Raw genomic sequence first — 20468 nt, forward strand, 5'->3', positions numbered from 1 at the left:
ATCTATCTACCTTACGTTTGGTAGTGTATATATGTCCAGAGCATACAAATATTTTAATGCATTTAATATTTATAGACATGCTTGTTGTAACAGGTTCAAAAGAATTATAGCTGTTTAGACATCAAAGCACTTAGCTCATGTCTGGGCTGTATAGTAGTAGGTGGTCAGTAGTGTTTGCTAAGTCAGAATCTAAACCTTTCTTTTCTCTGGGCCTCAGTCTCCCATCTTATGAAAACTGAGCAGACGTTTTAGGATTATAAATTCTAGAGACCCAAGTACGAATGAGGTTTCCATTCCTGCCTGTGATGCCAGAAGAACCCAGAGCAGTATGGAGAGGCAGAGAAGTTTCCAAGGAGAGGAAGAAGGCTGCTGACAGGATAAGTGATTGGCTCTTAGGCACAAATTTTGCCAGCTCAGAGTGCATCTTCCCTGGCCCTGCCAACCAGGATCTTCAATGTCCACCTTGTCTACAATCTTGAGCCTTCTTAGACTAACTCCCCACTCTGGCCCTCCCTCACTGCCACCAAAAAGATTCTCCTTGCCCTATAATTCTGTCCCTGCATCCAATCAGAAATCATATTAATTCTTTATACCACTACTCATTCAACAGTTTTGAAAGTGTCTTCACATGTACTGTCTTATTGTCACATCTCTCCCCACACATTTTGGAAGTCTTTCTTCTCCAGCTTCTTATCCTTTAAAACCCAGTTCAACTGCCACCTCTTCCAAGAAGCTGTCCTAGGTTCTCCTGAACAACTCAATGCTTTGCTTTTTCCGCCCCTCCTGTTTCCTAATGAGTTGTGTACATGACTGCCTTTCTCCTTGAGAAGGTCTTTTCCATTCATGTATCCATCACAGCTTTTTCCGTGTACCCTGGTGTTTCCCCAAACACAGCCAATGACCTCCTAACTTTACAGTTTGTATCATTCCCACTACTAACTTGACTATCAATTCACTTGATATTTTTCTTTAAATTGACCTTTCAAAATTGACCTTTCTTTAAACTGACCTTGGCCTTTAAAATTTTATTTAAATTGACTTGTGGTGAACATGGAAATGCACAATCCCAGGTTTGGCACTGGGAGAAGCCAGCCTTGAACCCTGCACAACAGGTTCTGACATTGCCCTGGAATAAGGAAGCCCAAACAAAAGGGGAACAAAAGGCCTGGAGTTTTTGCCAGCATTCATGGAAAGCCTTTCCTAATAACAGCATCAGTATTCAGAAAGGTTGCCTTTACATAAAACATTAGCAATTTGCATGTTACATTTATTAAAAGGGATATTAAAAGGAATGGGTATGTGAGCTACATGGGAATTAATTACAATGCCATTCATAATTTATTCCATGTGCAATAAAGAACTAATCAGATTTCATGTGTGTTTACCTTCTGAAGGATAACTGCTTGTGGCTTATTCTAGTTTTTGTTGACCTTCTCATTATCGAAGAAATCTTTAATATCTAATGCAATGGGACAGTACTTTAAAAAGCGTAAACCAGTACGTTTTGCATTGTCATACTGCAAAATCATTCCCATTTCCCCTGGCAGCCATTACGGTGAAGCAGGAGGGTGTGGTGCAGAGGGTCTCAAAGTAGGACAAAGAGGATAGTCTGCCCCTCCTGCACTGTGGACCTTGGGAAGGAGAAGGAAACAGAGGTAGGGAAAGCAGAGGATGCCACAAGTTGCCTTGATTCCCCCTCTTAGACTTAAGTCTCGAAGTGGGAGGTATGAGAGGTGGGAGAGTTTCAAAGCAACCTTGGATCTCCAGGAGGAGGCTGCCACCTGTGTGCCCACACCTGTGAGTCATCCTGCAGCAGCCACAACAAAATAAAAGAGGTTAGACAGAGAAATCTCAGGTGATGCGCCCACTTCCCTCAAACCTGCTATTCCTTGGAAGGACCCCAGATATGGACTTGAAGGGAACTCAGAGGTGATTGAGAACCTGGCTGGAGCTGGAGGGGGAAGAGGGCAGGGGGCCTATAGAGGTGCTTCCCAGGCTTGAAAACAAAGTGGAACCACAATTTGACCTGGGTGGAGCACAGTGCTGAGTGCTGGTCAGAGCCAAAGTGGGGGACTGAGTTAGCAGGGGAGGACCCACAGACTTTGATCAAGACAAGGGGACAGACCACAAACTCACCATGTTAGAATTCATCATCCTCCCAGGAACCTGGTGCAGAGGGAAGTTGCTGTGGAGACCACCAAAACAAGAGGACTTTCATAAGTGGGTCCAGGCTCCCTCTGCACTTCTACTCATATGGTCATATATGTTTCCCCTAACTCATACAGCCAGACTGCATCTTGGAGAGGAGGAGGGAGGATGGGAAGCAAATCTGAGAGGCCATGCATTTATTTGAAAAAGCTTATGTTACTTAAACAGACTGTTTAAAGTATTGAATAGGATGGAGTTTACCAGATTAAACACAATGTAACTTTCTCCCATTAACTGGAGGGACAAGGGTGTTCTCTCTTTGTTATAAAGGGAAATTAACAAGATATATATACATATATATCTTATTAAGATAAGATAATTATATACATATATCTTATTAATATATAAGATATATAAGTATATATATCATATATATGTGTATATATAAGATATATATACATATATCTTACTAATATATATATGTATGTATGTATATATGAAATATGCTACCACCAAACTGAGTCTATCTTTTCTGCAAAATCAGTACTGAAAGAGAACTGTAGAGGATATGGCTTCCTAATTGCATATCTTCTATTTGCTGTTCTGTCTAGGTCACCTTTGATTATCTCAGGTGTCCCCTAATGTACAGGAACTCCACTTTGGGAGACACTAATATATGTCAGGAAACAATGGTACTAGCTTTCATGTATGGAATGCCTTGTAGGTGCCAGACCCAGGGCTAAATGCTTTGCAGCCATTCCCTAATTTAATGCAATGATTCCCATTTTGCAGATGAGGAAACTGAGGCTTTGCAAGGTAGGATGAATTATCAAGTATCACAATGCTGAAAAGCAGCACAGCTGGGACTTGAGCCCAGATTTCCTGCCTCCAAGCTGCAGGCTTTGCCATTTAGAGAAGATGGAGTAAGAAATGAGGAACAACAATAAGATCGGGAAGGTTGGCTGACTTCTGCAGTTCTTGGACTATGAAAAATCACTTAATCATCTAGGAAGCTGAGTAACCACTTGACATCACCTCCTAGGACTTTGATGTCCCCATCAGTAGCACAGACCAGTGGCCTGGATGGCCCCAGAGAGATATAGATCTTTGATGGGCTCTCTCTGTTCTCCAGATTGCTCTGCTGAAACCCTGAGGGAGAAACCAAAACGAGAGAGTACCTCAGTCTGAGGCATGGCTTAAAACATGCACTAATCTACCCCTGCTGATAGGTAGTGGAGATCAAAGCCCACTTTCCGATTCTCATAAGGGGAGGCTGAAGGAACCCTGAAGGCATCAGAGCAACCCTGTGGCCTTCAAAGTGGAGACTGGCCTACAGGTTGACAAAACAAAGGGAGGATGGTCTGGGGATGGAATCAGGTCACCAGGCAATGCCCGTCTCATCCCACATGGGCCCAGAGCTGGACCTTTAGAGTTTCCTTCTTATAATCTTCCTTCAAACTCACTTCACATTCATGTTAAACCCAAACACTGGCATTCCAGATAGATGCCTCATTACACCCCATCCCTATAACCCCATAACTACACCCATCACTGCACCCCCATCACTGTACACCATGACTTTGTTAATTACACCAGTCTTTGTTAATTACATTTTCCTCTCCTGGATGTTTTGCCTTGACTTCACCTGATGAAATCCTACTTCTCTTTTAAGATCTCATGGAAATACCATCTCCTCCATATAGATCTCTTTATTCTCAAATGTGAGATTCATTTTTCCCTTTCCTCCTATATATTTTGTTGATGTTTCTATTATATTATTTATAATACTCTGTCCTTGTTCTATAGCTGGTTTAGCCACAAATAATGATGATGATGATGATGATGACGATGACATTACTCACACTTGGTCACATAACCTCAGCCTACTTCTGATTTAAGTCATAGCTGCAGTGGACAGTTCTGTGCAGGCTCAGCCTCATCTTGCATGGACAGCATGCCACTTGAAGCATGGGTGGGCCACGTGACTTTCTATTCTCTGCTCTAGGACCTTCTCCCCTTTGTCTTTGTTCAAGTGAGACTGGAATTACAGGACAGTTAAAGCCCCCAGGAGTAACCCTGTGCTAAAGCATCTGGAGACATTCTGTGCACTGCTCAGGTGGCAGGAAGTCCCAGAGAAATTGGTCTCTTCTTGCTCACGGCAGTAGTCTCAGTAATACACACTGATCTTGTGGTTTCCTCACCTCTCTGCCTCAGGCTCTACTCTCAGGGAACCAAACTAAGTCAATTAGTACTAGGAAGAGACCTAGGAAGGAGACCCTCAGTGGGATTCTGTAACTGGATCGTTCACCAGTCAGACGGCATCATGTCACTAAGACTCTCTCCAGCTGGAGGGGCAGCACTAAGGTATGGATTGACTCTAAGGTATAGAGGCAATGGTAATTATAAGGATTGTGGTTTGGGCTAGCTTTTAAGTTCCTTGGAAACCTAAAAGAAAATGACAGGCTCAGCTATTAACACAGAGTATGCCATGAAAATTGGAAGGCTTTCTGTCAGTTCTGAAAGATACCTTACCTCCTGGAACCATAGTTAGATCATTCTGAAAGCTAGACCCAAAATTCAACCATAAGAGTGAGAGAGCTACAAAGGAGGTTGAATGTGCAGCCGTGAAAGATCCACTATGTTAAAGTCAGGTCCCAGATAAGAAATGATTAAGACGCCGAGACATGGGTTGGAGACATTTGGATGTGTACAGTTCAGAAATGACCATCCAGATTCTCTTAAACTCTCCAGACTAGCAGCAGCAGCTCTCTCCTTCTCACTAGAAGAGGGCATAAGTGATCTATGACCTGTGTCTCCTATGAAAATGCTTTTCCTCGTCAAGATCACCCTGCTCCATGCATTTCCCCAAGCTAATAGCTAGGGGCAGGTTTCAGCCTAAACAAGGAAAACAGCTCCTTCTCTGGGAGGAAATGGCCTTCTCACTGAATTAATTGCATGACATGGCTAATATGTCCTGGTAGGAACTGAAAAAACATGTGTGGGAGTGACTCTTGGGGGTGGTGGACCTGAGGCATGGGGCAGAACATAATACTGTGTGGGAGAGAATTGATTAATACAAAAGCACGTTCTCATGACTCAGGATATATTGTCCGGAAAGAATGCCTCAGGCTGGTCTAATATGCTGCAGGAATGGCTCCTTGAAGCTTGGACATGATGACAGCCTATAGTAAATGAGATGGGAATGCTAGAATTGCCATGGCAGAGTCCTGATGAAGAGATCAGAAAGCTAGGGATTGTGGGTCAATTAGAATACCTTTATTTCCTAAAAGGAGGGAACCCACCACCTGATGATGTTTACCACAAGCACCCAGGAGCTGTCTTCACAAGGGCAACAAGGAATGCGCTAGTGTAAAGGTCACCAGCATCTTTGAGAAGCCTGATGGTGACAGTCCTTGTTAGGTCAGGGTTGACCGTAATCAATTCTACCATGAAAATAGGCTTTATCCAGATTCCGTGTGAATGAATCTGAAATAACAGAGGCCAGGTAGTGCTACTTAACCACTACAGATAAGGAAGAAATAATTACCTTAATGGGCAGCAAAGACAAGGTGGCAACCAGGGTGCCTTAGCCCATAGAGATTTATGACAGTGGATAACAGACAATGGTATTCCTAGAAGATAGATGGGCAGCCAATTTGAACATTATTTAACTTGTAAAACCAGAAAAAGTCAAGAGCTGGTGAGCAGAAGTTTTATGTCAGCCATAACAATGAAAAATCATAATACCTTACCAGATATTTCCAGATCTAAACCATTTTTCAAAACCTATTGAGCCCACTGAATAAAGGATGTTGGGTCCTCTTAAGGAAGAACTATGCAATGTTACTACCAATAAGCAATTCCCCAATCCTTCCCTAAAGAAATTTGTAGCCAGGATCCAGCTCATAATGGGAAGTTTTAGATTCGGTCACTCGACGCCCATGGGCTAGGATTTCTTCTCTACCAGGACCAGTAACATACCAGGAGATGCTTCTCAAAGGGCATAGGATTGCTGCAGCTGGCCTGGCCTTACTCCAGAATTCCAGGGACCTGTATGATGATTCTCCCACTGGAGCTTGACATAGACTCTATAGAGTGCATCTTTTTCTGTCTCTGACATCTCCAACATCATAGGGCTTGGCAGATCCTATCACTCAAACAGCAGGCAGCCTTTCATGTCACCTGGTATTTGGGGTGAAGCCACATGCCTCGGTATAAAATGTCATACCTACAGAACCCAAGGAGGCCTAGCTTCCTTCCTTTTGTTAGGAATTTCAATTTAAATAAATTTGTCTTTTACTTTTGAGAGAAGATCCTCATATGCTCCTAATCACTGGATTCCTAAAACCTTCAGTGAAGTGTCCACTCCCTGAATTTCCACAGGATTTATCTCCTACCCTCTGGAGCACAAGGCCTACAGAATGCTAGCCACCCCTTGCTCATCCTGTCCAATCAGCATGAAGTTGTAAATTTAATGGGCGAGTATGATGTTCTGTGGGATACCTGGCAGTCTAGATGTCTTTGGACTATATTATGACAGACAGTGGAGACTTAGCCTTATAAATGAATATTAGTCATCCTATGAAAATGTGAACTTTTTCTGATCTTCTTTCTAAATTGGAATGGAAAAGACTGCATTTTCTAAATCAATGGCTACATACCTTGTAGCTGAGGCTTTATTAGTGTGCTCAAGCAAGGACACCACATTTAGCACAGCAGCTATGATCAGGGTTACTGCTTGGTTTACTCTACTGTAGTCTTCGGTCATTCTCCAGGTTCCATTCAGTTTCTACAGATGCTAGACAGTTGAATTAAATGGATGTGTGAGAGGAACTACCACCCCTGTATCTTTTAGTCCCTTAATGGTGGCACTAATCTATGCCATATCCCTCCTGCAGGATACAATATTGTTTTTTATTTCCTGTTTTGGCCATGGAGTGGGGCCTCCTGGCTTCTTGCAGGTCACAGGTTTCCATTTGGCCTTCCCTCCTTCCCTTTGTGATAGCTCTAACTCCATAAACCAGGAACCCAATGTGGGGGATTACCCCAATTGCCAAGTATATAAATCCCAATTTATGTACTTGGGCACTTGGAGAAATGACCACTGAGTGGGGTCCATTGACCCAGTGGGCCCACTATGAGCTGGAATTTAGCTGGAACTCCATTTATTACCTGTCCCTCTATAGGCCCCCACTCTGATAAGGGCATCATGATGACACTTTGGGTCTCCATATATTAATGTCAGTTCAAACTCTGCGTCCAATAATCTTGGAAATGTTTGCTGACAGAGTCACCCAAGTAAATAGCCATAAGTCCTTTTCGAGAAGAACTAGGAAATTGTCACAGTATATACTTGCCATAATTTTGCAGAGCCCTTTTTCCTAGGGACTCAGTCACCTTTTCATTCAATGAATGACTTCCAGATCTTAATATTGCCTCAGATCTACCTCTCCTACCAGGGTATGGACTGCATGAGGGCAGGGACACATCAGATTTACCTTTTACCATCAATGACTAGCTTAGAGCCTGACAGAGCAAGTCTTTAATAAATGTTAAGTTTAAAATTATGAATGTGCTTTTCTATCTAATTTGATAGTTAAAGGGGAGTTTTACTCAAATGTGGCCTGGAATAATCCAAACCCAGAAGAAATATTTGAAGTGATATTGGTTGAAAAACTGATGAAAAACATCAACCCACATATCTAAGAATCCCAACATATCCAAAACAGGATAAACACATGCACAAAAATTACACCTTAGCACATCACAATCAATTGCTAAAAACCAAAGCTTAAAAAAATCTCGTCAGCAACCAAAGAATAAAATACATATTGGATTCCACAGGAAAACAATAAGAATGATGGTTAGTTTCATTAGAAAGAATGGAAAGCAAAAGATAACAAAATGATGAAAAAAAAGCATTGTCACTGTAAAATTCTTTACATAGGGAAAATATCCTTCAAGAATGAAGAAGAAATAAGTACATATTCAGGAGAGAATATGCTACTGGCAGACCCACACTGCAAGAACGACTAAAGGATGTTCTTCAGGAGATATGGAGTGACATCAGAGAAAACGGACTATGGAATTCCAAGGGCCCATCCCTCAACAAAAAACATATATAGCAAATTCTATGTAACACAGCAGAATGCACATTCTTCTCAAGTGCCCGTGGCACATTCTCCAAGGTATACCATTTGTTAGGCCACAAAACAAGTGTCAATAAAATAAAAAGGTTTGAAGTCATACAAAGTATCTTCTCCTACCACAATGGAATGAATGTAGAAATCAATAACAAAGGAAATTCAGAAAATTCACAAATATGTGAAATCTAAACAAGACACTCTTAAACAATCAATAGGTCAAAGAAGAAATCACAAGGGAATTAAAAAATACTTTGAGATGAATGAAACCAAAGTACAACATACCACAACTTATGGGGTGCAGTGAAAGCAGTTCTCAGAGGGAAATTTATAGCTATAAATGCCTACATCAAAAAAGAAGAAAGATCCAAAATAGATCATTTAATATTCCACTTTAAGGGACTAGAAAAAGAAGAGCAAACTAAATCTAAAGCAAGCAGAAGGAAGAAAGTAACAAATATTAGGGTGGAGATAAACAAAATAGAGAATAGAAAAGCAATAAAGAGAACCAATGAAACTAAAAGCTAGTTGTTTGAAAAGACCAAGCAAATTGAAAAAAAATAAACAAAACAAAACAAGAAAAACCTTTTCCTAGATTAATCAAGACAAAAAGAGAAAAGACTCAAAATACTAAAATTGGTAATGAAAGTGGAAACATTACTACCAACCTTACAGTATATTATTCAGGCTGAAAGAAAATGATAAATCAAATATAATGCAAATGTATTATGGAGCTCTAAGATGCACAGAAGTAAAATATGTGACAAAATAGCACAAATGGGGGAGGTGAAGATAACTATGTTATATTAAGTTTCTTACACAGTGTAGTTAAAAAACTCAATAGCAGAGACCAAATAAATAAATAAATAAATAAGAATCATAGAAAATACTCAATTAATCTAAAAGAAAATAGGAAAGGGGAAACCACAAAAACAGCGAAAGAACTGATGGGAAAAAAAAATACAAAACCAATAGTCAGATGATAGACTTTAACCTACCCATGCTAGTAAACATGTTTAATGAAAACAGACTAAGCACTGCAATTTAAGACAGATTTTCAGTACATTCAGTACAGTAGATTTCAAGATGAGAAATATCACCAGAGAAAAAGAATATCATTTTTTTTTAGTGGATGAAAAAAAAATACAGTAATCAGAAAGATATAAAAATCCTAATTGTGTATGTACCTAACAACAGAGGCTCAAGATACATAAAGAAAAAATGAACTAGAGGAAGAAATGGAAAATGTTATAATCATAATTAGAAATTTTAACACAGCTCTATCTATATAATTAATAAAATAATCAGAAAAAATCAGTAAAGATATAGATTTGAACAACAGTATTAAGCAATTTGACCTAATTGACATATATTAGATGGACAACTACAGATTATTATTTTCAGGTGCACATGGAACATTTACCAACATAGACCACATGCTGGGCCCTAAAGCAAGTCTTAATAAATTGCAAAGTATTAAAATAATACAGAATATATTCCCTGACCATAATGCAGAAATCAATTAAAAAAATATAATTAGAAAATTCCCAAACACTTGGAAATCAAGGAATACACTTCCAAATTACACATGGGTCAAAGGAAAAAATCACAAGGACCAATTAGACAATGGAGTTCAGGGGTTGGTGGATTTTAGATAACATAAGTGTATTGACATAATCTATAGGAGCATGCTTACTTGGGTGAGACTGCTGTTGATTGGTTGGCACTCAGAAGTGTGTTTATTAAAGTAAGTTTCCCCCTGATGGGTTGATTTTCAGAAGCTAGGAGCTAACAACAATTTGATGATTTGCAAAAGCACATTCCCTGAAGCAAGTTGTCATTGATCAACTGAACAAGTTTAAAACCAGTTCTGGTGGTGACTTGTTACCATGGCTACACAAAAATCAGTCTGTTAGTAAATCTGTTAGAACATGTTCATTTTCAATATGAAAAATCAATCTTTTTCTACTAATGAAAATCAGAAAATGAAAAATTTTAATGCTAATTATAAAAGCATCAAAAAAATCAAATACTCAAGAATATATTTAATGGAAGATTTGAAAGACATCTGACTTAAAACTACAAAACACTGCTATAAGAGGAATTAAAGATCTAAAGAAATGGAGAGGTAAATCATATTCATGAATTCAAGGATTCAATATTATTAAGATGTCATTTCTCCCCTAACTGATCTATAGAGTGAATTCAATCTAAGTGTAAACTCCAGCAGTCTTTTTTTTTTTTTTTTGGTGTAAATTGAAAAGCTAATTCTAAAACTTATATGTAAAACCAAAGGACCTTTAAAAATGTTGGGGGACTTACACTACTAGAAATCAAGACTTACTATAAAGTTAATTTGGTCCCTACCTCATCACACACAAAAATTAATTAGGACAGATCAAAACCTAAATGTGAAAACTAAACTATAAAGCTTCTAGAAGAAAATGTAGGAGAATAGTATCATGGTCTTAGAATAGGCAAAACGTTCCTGAGAGAGGATACAAAAAGGTACAAATCAGAAAAGAAAAAAGTGGACAAATTGGACTTCATCAAAATTTAAAACTTCTGCTCATCAAGAGATACCATTAAGAAAGTGAGAAGACAACCCACAGATTGGGAGAAAACATTCACAATATATATATCTGACAAAGAAATAATATCTGGAATGTATAAAAATTCTCACACCTCAATGACAAAAAGACAGATCACCTAATTAAAAATGGACAAAAGACTTGAATAGGCATTTCATGAAAGAATCTATCCGAATAGCTAATAGGCACATGAAAGGGCACTCAATATCATTAGCCATCAGAATAATGTGATTAAAACCACAGTATCATTACTTACTACCAAAAAGTTTAAAAATAAAAAATCTAACTATACCAAGTATCGGCAAGGATGCCCAGTATACATTGCTGTGAGGAGTTAAAATGGTAAAAACCACTTTGTAAAACTGCATGACAGGGGGCTTCCCCGGTGGCGCAGTGGCTGAGAATCTGCCTGCCAAAGCAGTGGACACAGGTTCGATCCCTGGCCCGGGAAGATCCCACATGCCGCGGAGCAACTAAGCTCGTGTGCCACAACTACTGAGCCCACGTGCTGCAGCTACTGAAGCCCGTGTGCCTAGAGCCCGTGCTCCACAATGAGAGAAGCCACTGCAATGAGAAGCCTGCACACCGCAACGAAGAGTAGACCCCGCTCACCGCAACTAGAGAAAGCCTGCGTGTAGCAACGAAGACCCAACACAGCCAAAAATAAATTAATTAATTAATTAAAAAAAAAACTGCATGGCAGTTTCTAATGAAGTTAAATGATTGTACTCATAGTTGTTGGACCAATGGCTTCAACAGGGAAGGGAGCAGGGAGCTCACAGCCCCTAGTCTGATTTTCCCCTAGCCTTGAGCATGGGTACTTTCCGTCCTATGCTCCCACTTTGAGCTTCAAACCATGACATCTAACCCCAGGAAGTTGCAGGGCCATGTCAAGGGAGAATAAGTGTTTCAGCCCCTATCAGAAGGAGGGGGTAAGGATCAGGAAGGAGCCCTTGGTAGATTTTGTCCATACCTACCTATATCCACAACTTTGGCATTAACTCTTCTTCTACAGTGACTCAGAGCTTGGCCATGTGATTTGCTTTGGGCAACGAAACAACAGCAAATATAACACAAGCAGAGATGTGAAAAGTGTTTATATATTGGGATTTTCCTTTTCTTGCTGCCCTTTGAGACCCTGCCATCCCCATATGTGAAACAGTCGGGCTAGCCTGCTAGACAATAAGAGTCACAGGCCCAGAGTCCCCATTACTCCAACTGACAGCCACCCAACCCACACAGTCAGAGTCTCCTAGTTGATCACAGATGCATGAGTTAAGTCTAGCTAAAACCAGCAGAACTGCCTCAGTAAGCCCAGCCCAAATTGCTGACCCACAGAAACACGAGCTGAAAAAATGGTTATTTTTTTAAGCCACTATGTTCTGGGATGGTTTGTCACATAACAATATATAACTGAGGGCTTCCCTGGTGGCGCAGTAGTTGAGAATCTGCCTGCTAATGCAGGGGACACGGGTTCGAGCCCTGGTCTGGGAAGATCCCATATGCAGCGGAGCAACTGGGCCCGTGAGCCACAACTACTGAGCCTGCGCGTCTGGAGCCTGTGTTCCGCAACAAGAGAGGCCGCGATAGTGAGAGGCCTGCGCACTGCGATGAAGAGTGGCCCCCACTTGCCACAACTAGAGAAAGCCCTTGCACAAAAAAAACGAAGACCCAACACAGTCAAAAATAAATAAATAAATAAATAATTAAAAAAAAAAATATATATATATATATATAACTGAGACATACGTTGTTATGTAGAAGTTGGAGGCTACCATAACCAAAACCTAAAATTCATGAGACAGAACTTTATGTCATTAGCATGCTCTTATTGCTTATGATAAGGTAAAGAAAGTGTGTGGCAAGGCAGAAAAAGAATCGATTCCTGCCAAGCATTTCAGTTCCAGACTATTGTTTCCAGAAGGCCAGGCCTCAGAGGGAGCAGAGAAGAGTGGAGAAGAGTGGAGAGGAGAAATCTATGAGTCCTAAACAGAGGGGGTCTGCATCGTGCTTCCCAGCTGGAGGGCAGTGACCTGAGCCCCAAGGTAGAATGGTAATATGCACCCAGGCACAAGACCCCACAAACCGAATCCCATGCCCCAAATATAACCCACAGAGGGCATGGATCTTCTGGGCCTGTAGGGCCACTGGGTGATGGATGTTGAACCCTATGTGAACCAATGATTGAGAAGTAGACGGCCGTGCAAGCCTCTTACCGCAACCCATTCCTTGGCACTGAATTCCAGGGATTATCACCCAATCTCCAGAACTGGGTAGGGGGTTAGGGAACTGAGAAAGAGTTCAGGCTAAATTCTCTCACCATTTGTGTAGAGTGAGGTCTCTGCATGCTAACTTAGCATTATAAACAATAAAGAACATTATATTTTTGTACTAAGTGTGGGGTAGTTACATAGCAACATTCTCTTTTACTCTCAATGACTGCTGTGGAAGTCAAGCTTTAGAAGTTCAGCTTCTAGGGCCTCCCTGGTGGCGCAGTGGTTGAGAGTCCGCCTGCGGATGCAGGGGATACGGGTTCGTGCCCCGGTCTGGGAGGATCCCATATGCCGCGGAGCGGCTGGGCCCGTGAGCCATGGCCGCTGGGCCTGCGCGTCCGGAGCCTGTGCTCCGCAACGGGAGAGGCCACGACAGTGAGAGGCCCGCATACCGCAAAAAGAAAAAAAAAAAAAAAAAAAAAAAGAAGTTCAGCTTCTTGTCACTGGAGGAAATTAATTATTCAAATTATTTATCAGTGATCATATTAATATTATACAATCATTATGTAACATTTACTGGTTTTGTTATTATCATGGCTTTCACTGTGTAAAGTGTTTTACATACATTGCTTTATTTAATCTTCCTACAATTATATGAAATGGGTATTATTACTTCCATTCTATACAGGAGAGAATTAAGGCTTAGGGGAGCTAAGTATTTAGTTCCCTGACTTCTAAGCCTGAGTTTCACCCCCTATTCTACACTGCAATTTGTTTTTAGAGGCAATGACTATGGCTGCACAGATTCCAAGAGAATTACAACTAGAAGGGATCTAGAGATGACCAAAGCCAACCTTCTAATCAGAGCCATGGGGCCATCCAGGATTATAGGGGGTAGGCTGAGACCAGAACCCAGGTCCCTGACTGCTGACCACTGTTCTCCACGCAGATCCAGGGTGCCAACCTTACAATATGCAAGCACTGTGGACCAAAAGGGTGGCATGCATTGTCTCATTTAATCCTCACGACAACCCTGGGAGATAGGGTTTATCTTCATTTTAAATCTGACAAAACTGTGGTTTCAAAAAGTTATTATCTTGCCCAAGGTCCTGGATGCTGAATGGCAGAGTCAGCATTTGAAAGTAAAACTCTATTAGAAAGCTTGTGTTTCAGTTCCTAATCTGCCTGCCCAGGGTGGGTGGTACTCATCCCAAGGGATGAATTCACAGAGGTGGATTTTCAGCTGGTTGGGGTCACGGGAGCATTCCCACATCCCTGTGTAAGGCCCGGCCTGCTCACTCATGTTCAAAGAGCTCTCATTCTGCTCTTCTCCAGCTTGTGTCTCCAGGGGACTGCTAAGTGTTCCGCTTGTCTGAGGCCCATGCCGAGAGCATCTAACTACCACAGACTGCTCCCTGCTGTCCTCTGTGGGAAACAAAGCACTTTGCTTGGAAGCAGGGCAGGGGAGAACCAGCAGGAAGTGGGACACGGGGGCAGTGATCTGTTCTTTATTCTGACCAAAGGCCAAGACACTTCCAAGGCTTGGGGGGGCAGGAGTTTTCAGGGAAGGGGAAGAAATGGTCCTGGGACCCTTTAGGTGACTCAGGGTCTTAGAGGGGGTCCAAGGTGAAGGTTTGCTTTGTCTTTCTTAGGAGATGTCCATCAACACTCAAACTGAAGGGATGTGTCCTATGGAAGCCAGCTGTGATGATTAATTTTACGTGTCAGCTTGACTGGGTTAAAGGATACCTGGATAGCTGATGAAACATTATTTCTGGGTGTGTCTGTGAGGGTGTTTCTGGAAGAGATTAGCATATGCATCGGTAGACTAAGTAAAGATGATCACCCTCACCAGTGTGGGTGGGCATCTTAGAAGTGGAGAAAGGTCAAATTTACTTTTTGTATGAGCTAAGACATCCATTTTCTCTTACCCTCAGACATCTGAGCTTCTGGCCTTTGGACTGGAACTGGGACTTATGCCATCAGCTCCCCTGGTTCTCAGACCTTCAGACCCAGACTGAATTACACCACCAGCAGACAGCAGATGGTGGGACTTCTTGTCCTCCATAACCATGGGAACCAATTCTTAACAACTACTCTCCTCTTATATATCTCTCTATATCTATCCTATTGTTTCTGTTTCTTTGGAGAACCCTGACTAATACATCTGCCTTAAACTGAAGAGGGACCAGGCAGGTGCTTGGATGTAGCGATGCGCTCCCAGAAACCTCTCATTTCCCTGATGGAAGGATCCTGAGAGAGCATTTCCTCTGAGCCTCTCAACGTACCACAGGGGAATCGAGACCCAGCATGGGGTAGTTACCTCCATGTTTCCTTTTGGTTTAAGAGGTACTTACAGATGATAATGTGTCTTTATCATTAGGCTTTAGAAAGTTAATTTACTGTGCATAGCAGCATTATTTGTAAAAGTAAAAAAGCTGAAATCAACTCAAAATTCTGACATCAGTAGAATAAATAAATGTATTAGTAGGATAAATAAATGTGGTCTAGCCATACAATGGAATACCATACAGCAATAAAAAGAATGAACTGCTACTATATGCCACGAAATAAATCTCTCCCAGTGTCAAACTTAAAAAGTCAGACACAAAAGATTATACACTGCAGTAGTCCCATGATGTAAAGTTCAAATACAGTCAAGCTAATCAATCTATGGTGGCAGAAGTCAGAATAGTGGCTGCCTTGGTGAGATGGGTAATGACTGCAAGGCTTCTGGGGTGCTAGGGATGCTCTATATTTTGATCTGTGTGGTGTGGTTGCATAAGCAAAAATTTGTCAAAGTTTGATTTGTATACTTAGGATTTGTGCACTTTTCCACATACATGTTATAGGTTATACTTCAATAAAAATGTAAAAGCAAATAGTGGATATTTCCTGAGTGCATGCATGTAAAATCATGTGTAGATGCATCCAGGAACACTGAAAGGTGGGCCACGAGATGTTGAAAGTGGGTAGATCTTCAAAACAGGAATTGGAGTAGTTTTTATTCATACTTTTCTGTATTGTTTGAAACTTTATTTGTAATGAGCAGGTAGTATGTTTATAATCAGAAAAAAATGGTTATTTTTATTTTGGGAAAGACATAATTGAAGCAAAATAAAGGCAAATAACACTTGAGAATAAAGGAAGAAGCCTCCAAATAAAGTATATGGCTCATGGTAAACACTTAAAAAAAAAATCAGTGGAATGAATGTATAACCCCAGGAGGTTGTTTCAATAGACCAGCAAATTGAAATTCAGTGAGAAGCTCTCTGAAGCCTCATCTCTAATTATGGAGGAAAGGTTTTACCCCCATAATGAGATATGTCCTTGGGGGGTACCCAGGGCCCAGGAGCCCCTGCCCCAGTCTAGCCAGGTCTCCACCACCATGGAGAAGCTGGGGGCTTCCTGGGAAGAGAGTCTGAGCAAGGAGACTGGGGGCGGGGTGCCAACATTGAAATTGTCACACTCATAACCACGTTCCAAGAGAACACTGTGTACCTGGCACTGTGTAGGTACTTAAGTAGGTAATCTAATTTCCTCTTCTCAGCCATCCTATAAGGATATCTTAATGGCTGCATTTTGTAAATGAGGAAGTAGAGGTTTGACCAAGGTCCCATAACCGGTGTGACAGAACCAGATGAAGGCTGAGACGGAGGTTCTGTGGTGAGGGCCTTGGAGGCACCTCATATGACTCAGTGTGGATCCAAATGCACCAGATTTGTTTCCTGCCAAGCCCCAAGCCTGGTCAAGCACAAAACAGGCTTGCCCTGCCGTTCTGAAGATCCTCATACTCAAGTACCCACCCTAGGTCCAGACGCCAGCATCTCAAAGAGCCTGAGCACCTGAGCCTGTTGCAGGGAAAGGACAGCTCAGTTAGGTGGAGCAGAATAGACAGGTCCTTTTCAGAATAGATACAGGAGTTGAGAGTATGTTCTTTCATTGGCATTATGATGGAAGGTTTCCTGGAGAAGGTGTCCAAATGAGGATGCCTAGAAAAAGCAGCTTGTACTGCTACACATCCTTATGAAATGGGAGCTGGGAGCACTGAGAAAGTTGCTGACTAGCCCCCTCCTCTGCCTTTCCAATTAAAAATCTGACTTGGAAAGGGGACCCTGGACTCACATAGTAGTTTTGAGCTAAGAGCCAATCAGGACTCTGAGTCTGTAAGTTTTAAAACTGTGTCTCCTGAAACACTGGTGTGTCAGAAGAGCCTCTGGGGCCACAGAGAATGGATCTATGTCACACTCCCTCCCATTCCCCTTCAACGGAGACTCTCACTTTTTAATTGTTTTATTAGATTAAAGCAGTGGGTCTCAACCAGGGGCAATTCTGCCCCTCTCCCTAGGGGACATGTGAAAATATCTGAACAGGTTCTTGGTGGTCCCAACTTGAGGAGTGCTACTGGCATCTGGTGAGTAGAGGCCAGGGCTGCTGCTATCCATCCTGCAAGACAGCCTCCCACAATTATCCTCCCCCAAGGTCAATAGTGTGGAGGTTGAGAAAGCCTGAACCAAACCACATGATATAGCCTATAGCGATTTCACATGATTCATATTGGGTTTCTATAGATTTAAATTTAAGAGAGGATTCCAAAGTATTCTTAAGTATTGCAAATCATTAATCAAATCCAAACTCCTGATTGCACAGATGGCAAGAATGTGGCCCAGAGAGGATAAGGGGATTTTCCAAGGTCACACAGCAAGTAAGCATGGATCCAGACCTGAAACACAGACCCCCTGCGTCCCTATAACCCTTCCTGTCAACACAGAAGCCTCCAACCAGACTCATTTCTCCAACCACAGGAAATGGCTTCTTTCCTATTTACTGCTCTAATGCCCTGCCCCAGGAGAATGTTTTAGAGAGAGCTGCTTCCCACGGAAAACTTGGAATGACATTCATCCAGGACTCAAAAGAAAATCTGTTTGCTTAAAAAGAAAGAAAAGGCGGGGGGGGGGGAAATAACCTTATTACTAACCTAAATGTCCATTGACAGATGAATGGATAAAGAAGATGTGGCACATATATACAATGGAATACTACTCAGCCATAAAAAGAAACGATATTGAGTTATTTGTAGTGAGGTGGATGGACCTAGAGTCTGTCATACAGAGTGAAGTAAGTCAGAAAGAGAAAAACAAATACTGTATGCTAATGCATATATATGGAATCTAAAAAAAAAAATGGTACTGATGAACCTAGTTACAGGGCAGGAATAAAGATGTAGACATAGAGAATGGACTTGAGGACACAGGGTGGGAAGGGGAAGCTGGGGAGAAGTGAGAATAGCATCAACATATATACACTACCGGATGTAAAATAGCTAGTGGGAAGCAGCTGCATAGCACAGGGAGATCAGCTCGGTAGTTTGTGATGACCTAGAGGGGTGGGATAGGGAGGGTGGGAGGGAGGCGCAAAAGGGAGGGGATATGGGGACATATGTATGCATATGGCTGATTCACTTTGGTGTACAACAGAAACTAACACAATATTGTGAAGCAATTATACTCCAATAAAGAACAGCCTTATTCCCAAACAGCCATGCAAAGTAAGGCCAGCTGCAGGGAATTAAGTGAGATTAATACTCACTCACATTGATCAAGAGAGAAAAGGCAGGTAAGAAGCACATTGGGAGGGACGGGGCTTTGCTCTCAAGGAATAATAACTTTGACTCAGATGGACACGGAGGCTTTCACTCTGAAAGAAGGAGCCCAGGACCATTCCACAATAAAGCCTGTGCAGGGGTCTGCAATAGTCCAGGGGAACTTGTCCTCCAGGAAAAATGAAATTGCAATGCCACAGCTACCTCTGAGGGCTGAGGACACATAGCCTACAGCAGCGCTCTCCTTGTCAGAGCTGGGAAGAACCCTGGAGAACATCCAGGGGGGAAGAAGCAAGCCAAGTTGTGCAGATTTGGGGTGAGGAACAGGAGTCAAGCTTGCCCTCACTCTGCAGCCAAAAGCCAACGCAGTTTGCATGCCAACTTGAATTTAACCTGCACACACTCATCTTAGTACTAGGACACTTAAATTCCATCCACCCAATACCTCACCCAAGTTTTGTTCAAACACTTCTCTAAAAAGTGCATCGGGCAAGTGCTCATTTAATCTCACATCCTCATTGTGTGATGGGGAAATTGAGGCACAAAGAGAGGAAGGGGTTTGCTTGAGTCAGGGGAAGTGCTGCTCACCTCTCCATACCCAGGCAGGGAGGGAAATAAAGCCAGCAAGCAAATACCTTGTGGGCACCCTATTCAAAGTTTTGTTAAAAAAAAAAAAAAAAAAGCTTCACCACAGAGCTAAAATAAACTCCTACAGACACAAAATACACAAAGCTGCTGACCATACAGTTTGGAAAGCAGATTCCCCATCCTCAGTGAGGAAGCCTTCCCCTTACAAAATACATTGAGCCTAGGCTCTGGCCTCTCCAGATTTCCTATTTATTGAGGCCTCAGTTATTTCCCCTGGTGTGCTGTGTGCCAGCAACAACGGCTGCAATCACCTGCCAAGACCTGGATTCCCTCAGCTTCCCTCTGATGGTTTCCATGGCAAACACTTCCACCACCCATTTTATATGTAGGATTTAGGCCAACCCAAGGGCTCTTGGAATTGGTTTTTCTGACCCCACTAGTGTTGACCCTCTTTTCCTCTTATAAATCAATGGATTTTATTTTAATTTCAAGGCTTACAATGACATTGCAGCTGTTCCGGGATTGTCTGTCTGTCAGCACGTGGCTTCAGCAGCCAGCCGCAGCCCAAATTCCTCATTCTTGTTCCTTGCAGCAGAGGATGATAGAAGCCTTGGTGAGGACTGTAATGAGGAACAGGAGAGTTCACTTTCAAATGGAGCCCATCCCCTTTGATCTTAACCTTTTTGATTGTGCCTGTGGCTGCCAAGCACCACTTTAATCCTTCACCTGCCAGAAGCCATGGAAGATTTTCAACATCCTCTGCTCTATTTAGAATGAAACAGAAGCTTCATCACCTGGCAGGCCAGGGCACCAGTGGCAGGGAATGAGAAATGTGCGCTCTACAATGGTGACTGGACACTGTGGGAGGCGAGGATCAACGGGACATGGAATGGGCAGTAGAAATTTTCTTACATGCTGCCTTCTGTCCAGTTTGGCCAAGTCCGCAGGAGGGCTGTCTTCCACCCTCAGGTGGGAAGTGATGGCACAACCTCACAGGACATCAGAACTGACCTCCTGAGGACCTTTCCATAGGACACGTGAAGGCAAATGAAAGAAGAGATCACTTTGGTTTTACCTCTTAGTTCTAACATTCTGTGAAATCATTGTTTATTTAAACCTTCCTGAGAAGATATTCACAAAGGAGTGGGGTTATCAGAGGCATCATCCACAGATGTCAGAGGCC

The sequence above is a fragment of the Mesoplodon bidens genome (assembly GCF_964165515.1).
Source record: "Mesoplodon bidens genome assembly, chromosome: 18".
NCBI lineage: Eukaryota > Metazoa > Chordata > Mammalia > Artiodactyla > Ziphiidae > Mesoplodon > Mesoplodon bidens.